The following is an 8413-nucleotide window of genomic DNA, read 5'->3' as shown; positions in this document are numbered from 1 at the left end:
AGGGGCTAAAACTAAGGATCACTTAAACTAAATTAAGAACATTATTAAAAACGCATTTTTAACCAAAAGTGGTAATACAAAGACGCGATCCTCCTCTTGGATTTATAGAAATTCATAGCCATGGAAATGAAAGTAGATCTAAAAGCATGAAAATAAAGAGAGAGATAGAGAGATGATGAAAAACTTGAACACAAAAGTTCCACAGCCACAGTTGGCTACACGTGGCTTGGAGCCAACAAAAAAGGCGTCCGCAATGAAACAATGCAGAAGACATCCGCTATGATACATTGCGGAAGCCGCATTGATACAACGCGGAAGCGTTTTGTTTTTTTTTTAATTTTTTTAATTAAATAATATGTGCTTTAAATGTGTTTCTGATTTAAATATATTTATAATTTAAAACAAATATAATATTTATAATTTAAAACAATTAAGTTATTTTTTAAAAATAAAGTACTTAATAAAAATTAAGAAAGAGATTTATATTGAATTAAACATTGAATAAAATTTAAATCATTGAATTAAACATTGAATAAAATTTAAAACATTGAATTAAACATTGAATAAAATTTATACATCATGATTCGTGAAAATTGAATTGACAATCTTTTTACTTCTTAGCATCAATTCTTTTTTAGCCAAATATAATTATAGATGACTTTGACGGTGATTTGTTCTCTTCATAGTTCTCATAGAAGATACCAAATGTTGATGCCAATATTTGTCAAGGACGAAATATCAAATTGAGATTTATGATCTAGTAATCGTATAGAACTACAAAAATTAGGATTTAGATATCTTGGGGAAGAAATAAGAGTTTATGTGATTTGGGGCAACATTTGACAAAACTAATTCTAAATATTAATAGAATTTCGGATCCCTTCTCAAGGTGCCTGATGTGCCGGAAATAAAATTTTAATATCGCAAGTGCATGATAATCGTTTTAATATTTCAGATTTGTATCCATAGAGACTATATATTCTTCGTTTAATTTCTAAATTAAATCGAGAACGAGGTTGTGTTATATTGTGTGCACTGTTGAGAGAGAGAGAGAGATAACGGGGTGAAGGAAATAATGGAAGGGATGGCTCATGGTGTATGGTGGAGTTATAAGGTGGTAGAGAATTGAAAGAGGAGAAGAGGGAGATTGTGGTTGCACAAGAAAACAGTTGCACAAGGAGGAAGAAGCAGGCAATTAAAAAAATCCAAGTGACAGGGGAGAAAGAAATAAAGCTGTTAAACTATTTTAATTTTTTTTTATTATTTAAATAAAACTGAAACAAAAATTAAAATAAACTACTAAAAATAGTTAAAATATATGCTGAATAATTATTACAAAAAATTAAATATTTACCAAACCCTAACACAAATCGATTTTGTGCCGGAATTTGGCCGAAAAAGTTTAAAAACACGCCGGAAAAATCACACACCACCAAAATCACTTCAAAACACTAGATCTAAAATTTTAAAGTAGCAAATTAACAACACCCACATGCAAACATCAAATTAAACTCACGGACCCATTATACTAGCATACCAAAACACACACCAAATTAAGATCTACACTATCAAACATCAAACCCACTACACAAAATATTAAACATGGCATAAAAATTATATTTTTAACCAATAAGCATGCAAATCATCAAGAACAAGGCAACAATCATAATAACTCATCAGACATTCAAATCCAACAGTAAAACGAAAATTTAAAGGGGCTAAAACTAAGGATCACTTAAACTAAATTAAGAATATTATTTAAAACGCATTTTTTAACCAAAAGTGGTAATACAAAGACGCGATCCTCCTTTTGGATTTATAGAAATTCATAGCCATGGGAAATGAAAGTAGATCTAAAAGCATGAAAGTAAAGAGAGAGAGATAGAGAGATGATGAAAAACTTGAATGACAAAAGTTCCACAGCCACGGTTGGCTCCACGTGGCTTGGAGCCAACAAAAAAGGCGTCCGCAATGAAACAATGCGGAAGACATCCGCTATGATACATTGCGGAAGCCGCATTGATACAACGCGGAAGCGTTTTGTTCTTTTTTTTTTTTAATTTTTTATTTAAATAATATGTGCTTTAAATGTGTTTCTGATTTAAATATATTTTTAATTTAAAACAAATATAATATTTATAATTTAAAACAATTAAGTTATTTTTTAAAAATAAAGTACTTAATAAAAATTAAGAAAGAGATTTATATTGAATTAAACATTGAATAAAATTTAAAACATTGAATTAAGCATTGAATAAAATTTAAAACATTGAATTAAACATTGAATAAAATTTATACATCATGATTCGTGAAAATTGAATTGGCAATCTTTTTACTTCTTAGCATCAATTCTTTTTTAGCCAAATATAATTATAGATGACTTTGACGGTGATTTGTTCTCTTCATAGTTCTCATAGAAGATACCAAATGTTGATGCCAATATTTGTCAAGGACGAAATATCAAATTGAGATTTATGATCTAGTAATCGTATAGAACTACAAAAATTAGGATTTAGATATCTTAGGGAAGAAATAAGGGTTTATGTGATTTGGGGCAACGTTTGAGAAAACTAATTCTAAATATTAATAGAATTTCAGATCCCTTCTCAAGGTGCCTGATGTGCCGGAAATAGAGTTTTAATATCGCAAGCACATGATAATCGTTTTAATATTTCAGATTTGTATCCATAGAGACTATATATTCTTCGTTTAATTTCTAAATTAAATCGAGAACGAGGTTGTGTTATGTTGTGTGCACTGTTGAGAGAGAGAGAGAGAGAGAACGGGGTGAAGAAAATGATGGAAGGGATGGCTTATGGTATATGGTGGAGTTATAAGGTGGTAGAGAATTGAAAGAGGAGAAGAGGGAGATTGTGGTTGCACAAGAAAACAGTTGCACAAGGAGGAAGAAGCAGACAATTAAAAAAATCCAAGTGACAGGGGAGAAAGAAATAAAGCTGTTAAACTATTTTAATTTTTTTTTATTATTTAAATAAAACTGAAACAAAAATTAAAATAAACTACTAAAAACAGTTAAAATATATGCTGAATAATTATTACAAAAAATTAAATATTTACCAAACCCTAACACAAATCGATTTTGTGCCGGAATTTGGCCGAAAAAGTTTAAAAACACGCCGGAAAAATCACACACCACCAAAATCAGTTCAAAACACTGGATCTAAAATTTTAAAGTAGCAAATTAACAACACCCACATGCAAACATCAAATTAAACTCACGGACCCATTATACTAGCATACCAAAACACACACCAAATTAAGATCTACACTATCAAACATCAAACCCACTACACAAAATATTAAACATGGCATAAAAATTAAATTTTTAACCAATAAGCATGCAAATCATCAAGAACAAGGCAACAATCATAATAACTCATCAGACATTCAAATCCAACAGTAAAACGAAAATTTAAAGGGGCTAAAACTAAGGATCACTTAAACTAAATTAAGAACATTATTTAAAACGCATTTTTTAACCAAAAGTGGTAATACAAAGACGCGATCCTCCTCTTGGATTTATAGAAATTCATAGCCATGGAAATGAAAGTAGATCTAAAAGCATGAAAGTAAAGAGAGAGAGATAGAGAGATGATGAAAAACTTGAATGACAAAAGTTCCACAGCCACGGTTGGCTCCACGTGGCTTGGAGCCAACAAAAAAGGCGTCCGCAATGAAACAGTGCGGGAGACATCCGCTATGATACATTGCGGAAGCCGCATTGATACAACGCGGAAGCGTTTTGTTCTTTTTTTTTTAATTTTTTATTTAAATAATATGTGCTTTAAATGTGTTTCTGATTTAAATATATTTTTAATTTAAAACAAATATAATATTTATAATTTAAAACAATTAAGTTATTTTTTAAAAATAAAGTACTTAATAAAAATTAAGAAAGAGATTTATATTGAATTAAACATTGAATAAAATTTAAAACATTGAATTAAGCATTGAATAAAATTTAAAACATTGAATTAAACATTGAATAAAATTTATACATCATGATTCGTGAAAATTGAATTGGCAATCTTTTTACTTCTTAGCATCAATTCTTTTTTAGCCAAATATAATTATAGATGACTTTGACGGTGATTTGTTCTCTTCATAGTTCTCATAGAAGATACCAAATGTTGATGCCAATATTTGTCAAGGACGAAATATCAAATTGAGATTTATGATCTAGTAATCGTATAGAACTACAAAAATTAGGATTTAGATATCTTAGGGAAGAAATAAGGGTTTATGTGATTTGGGGCAACGTTTGAGAAAACTAATTCTAAATATTAATAGAATTTCAGATCCCTTCTCTAGGTGCCTGATGTGTCGGAAATAGAGTTTTAATATCGCAAGCGCATGATAATCGTTTTAATATTTCAGATTTGTATCCATAGAGACTATATATTCTTCATTTAATTTCTAAATTAAATCGAGAACGAGGTTGTGTTATGTTGTGTGCACTGTTGAGAGAGAGAGAGAGAGAGAGAGAGAGAGAGAGAGAACGGGGTGAAGAAAATGATGGAAGGGATGGCTTATGGTGTATGGTGGAGTTATAAGGTGGTAGAGAATTGAAAGAGGAGAAGAGGGAGATTGTGGTTGCACAAGAAAACAGTTGCACAAGGAGGAAGAAGCAGACAATTAAAAAAATCCAAGTGACAGGGGAGAAAGAAATAAAGCTGTTAAACTATTTTAATTTTTTTTATTTAAATAAAACTGAAACAAAAATTAAAATAAACTACTACAAACAGTTAAAATATATGCTGAATAATTATTACAAAAAATTAAATATTTACCAAACCCTAACACAAATCGATTTTGTGCCGGAATTTGGCCGAAAAAGTTTAAAAACACGCCGGAAAAATCACACACCACCAAAATCACTTCAAAACACTAGATCTAAAATTTTAAAGTAGCAAATTAACAACACCCACATGCAAACACCAAATTAAACTCACGGACCCATTATACTAGCATACCAAAACACACACCAAATTAAGATCTACACTATCAAACATCAAACCCACTACACAAAATATTAAACATGGCATAAAAATTAAATTTTTAACCAATAAGCATGCAAATCATCAAGAACAAGGCAACAATCATAATAACTCATCAGACATTCAAATCCAACAGTAAAACGAAAATTTAAAGGGGCTAAAACTAAGGATCACTTAAACTAAATTAAGAACATTATTTAAAACGCATTTTTTAACCAAAAGTGGTAATACAAAGACGCGATCCTCCTCTTGGATTTATAAAAATTCATAGCCATGGAAATGAAAGTAGATCTAAAAGCATGAAAGTAAAGAGAGAGAGATAGAGAGATGATGAAAAACTTGAATGACAAAAGTTCCACAGCCACGGTTGGCTCCACGTGGCTTGGAGCCAACAAAAAAGGCGTCCGCAATGAAACAATGCGGAAGACATCCGCTATGATACATTGCGGAAGCCGCATTGATACAACGCGGAAGCGTTTTGTTCTTTTTTTTTAATTTTTTATTTAAATAATATGTGCTTTAAATGTGTTTCTGATTTAAATATATTTTTAATTTAAAACAAATATAATATTTATAATTTAAAACAATTAAGTTATTTTTTAAAAATAAAGTACTTAATAAAAATTAAGAAAGAGATTTATATTGAATTAAACATTGAATAAAATTTAAAACATTGAATTAAGTATTGAATAAAATTTAAAACATTGAATTAAACATTGAATAAAATTTATACATCATGATTCGTGAAAATTGAATTGGCAATCTTTTTACTTCTTAGCATCAATTCTTTTTTAGCCAAATATAATTATAGATGACTTTGACGGTGATTTGTTCTCTTCATAGTTCTCATAGAAGATACCAAATGTTGATGCCAATATTTGTCAAGGACGAAATATCAAATTGAGATTTATGATCTAGTAATCGTATAGAACTACAAAAATTAGGATTTAGATATCTTAGGGAAGAAATAAGGGTTTATGTGATTTGGGGCAACGTTTGAGAAAACTAATTCTAAATATTAATAGAATTTCAGATCCCTTCTCAAGGTGCCTGATGTGCCGGAAATAGAGTTTTAATATCGCAAGCGCATGATAATCGTTTTAATATTTCAGATTTGTATCCATAGAGACTATATATTCTTCGTTTAATTTCTAAATTAAATCGAGAACGAGGTTGTGTTATGTTGTGTGCACTGTTGAGAGAGATAGAGAGAGATAGAGAGAGAGAGAGAGAGAGAGAGAGAGAGAGAGAGAGAGAGAGAGAGAGAGAGAGAGAACGGGGTAAAGAAAATGATGGAAGGGATGGCTTATGGTGTATGGTGGAGTTATAAGGTGGTAGAGAATTGAAAGAGGAGAAGAGGGAGATTGTGGTTGCACAAGAAAACAGTTGCACAAGGAGGAAGAAGCAGACAATTAAAAAAATCCAAGTGACAAGGGAGAAAGAAATAAAGCTGTTAAACTATTTTTTTTATTATTTAAATAAAACTGAAACAAAAATTAAAATAAACTACTAAAAACAGTTAAAATATATGCTGAATAATTATTACAAAAAATTAAATATTTACCAAACCCTAACACAAATCGATTTTGTGCCGGAACTTGGCCGGAAAAGTTTAAAAACACGCCGGAAAAATCACACACCACCAAAATTACTTCAAAACACTAGATCTGAAATTTTAAAGTAGCAAATTAACAACACCCACATGCAAACATCAAATTAAACTCACGGACCCATTATACTAGCATACCAAAACACACACCAAATTAAGATCTACACTATCAAACATCAAACCCACTACATAAAATATTAAACATGGCATAAAAATTAAATTTTTAACCAATAAGCATGCAAATCATCAAGAACAAGGCAACAATCATAATAACTCATCAGACATTCAAATCCAACAGTAAAACGAAAATTTAAAGGGGCTAAAACTAAAGATCACTTAAACTAAATTAAGAACATTATTTAAAATGCATTTTTTAACCAAAAGTGGTAATACAAAGACGCGATCCTCCTCTTGGATTTATAGAAATTCATAGCCATGGAAGTGAAAGTAGATCTAAAAGCATGAAAGTAAATTGAGAGAGATAGAGAGATGGTGAAAAAATTGAATGACAAAAGTTCCACAGCCACGGTTGGCTCCACGTGGCTTGGAGCCAACAAAAAAGGCGTCCGCAATGAAACAATGCAGAAGACATCCGCTATGATACATTACGGAAGCCGCATTGATACAACGCGGAAGCGTTTTGTTTTTTTTTAATTTTTTATTTAAATAATATGTGCTTTAAATGTGTTTTTGATTTAAATATATTTTTAATTTAAAACAAATATAATATTTATAATTTAAAATAATTAAGTTATTTTTTAAAAATAAAATACTTAATAAAAATTAAAACATTGAATTAAACTTTGAATAAAATTTAAAATAAAATTTAAAATATTGAATTAAACATTTAAATTTTATTCAATGTTTAATTCAATATAAATCTCTTTCTTAAATTTTATTAAGTACTTTATTTTAAAAAAAAATAAAAATCAAACATAAGACTATAAATTCAAATTTATTTATCATCAAATTTAATAATGAAGATTTAAGTGTTGAAGATAACATTAAACATTCAATATTAGAAATTTCAAATGAAATGATATAACTTACTTATAGACATTGTACTCCATTCATACTTATCAAGTGCTTAATATATTTTCTCAACGAAATAATATTTATTTATTTTTTCACATACCTATATATTATAAAAAACAAATTAAAATTAAGTATTATATGTTTAGACATTTTTTAAATATTTAATGTATTTTTTCATCAAAAAAGGCAAAATATACAATAATAATTACAAAAAAAAAATTAAAATTTTGATATAAAAAATATATGTAATATTGGCAAGTAATATGAATGTTATTATGAATTTTAAAAAAAATTTACTAATTATTTTCTTCACCATAAAAAAATTATAAAATAAACAATTATCTAAACTGCTTCCGCAATGTACCATAGCGTAAGCTTTTGCTTCCGCAATGATTCATTGCGGAAGAAATTAATTTTTTGACAGTTTCTGCGCGTTTTAGCGCGTGGGTTGGCTGAAGCATTAAATACACCTTCCGCATTAATTCATTGCGGAAGTGTGCATTAAATTTGCCTTACCAGCTTCGTTTTTTTTGCTTTGTAAACCCAATTTCACCATTTTTCTCTATCATTTTTCAATTTGGAGCCAAAAAGAGGTTAGTTTTTCTTTACTATTTTTAATGGCATCTCATTTATTTAATTATTCAAGTTCATCTAGTGAGCATGACGATTTTGATTATTTTACACCCGTTGGGAAAAATCCGGTTTATCGTAAGCTTATTGTAGATGATGTTAATGAATTGATAGATGTTGA

Source organism: Apium graveolens, chromosome 5 (assembly GCF_009905375.1).
Source record: "Apium graveolens cultivar Ventura chromosome 5, ASM990537v1, whole genome shotgun sequence".
NCBI lineage: Eukaryota > Viridiplantae > Streptophyta > Magnoliopsida > Apiales > Apiaceae > Apium > Apium graveolens.
The sequence above is the reverse complement of the archived record's forward strand: the minus strand, read 5'-3'. Positions refer to the sequence as shown.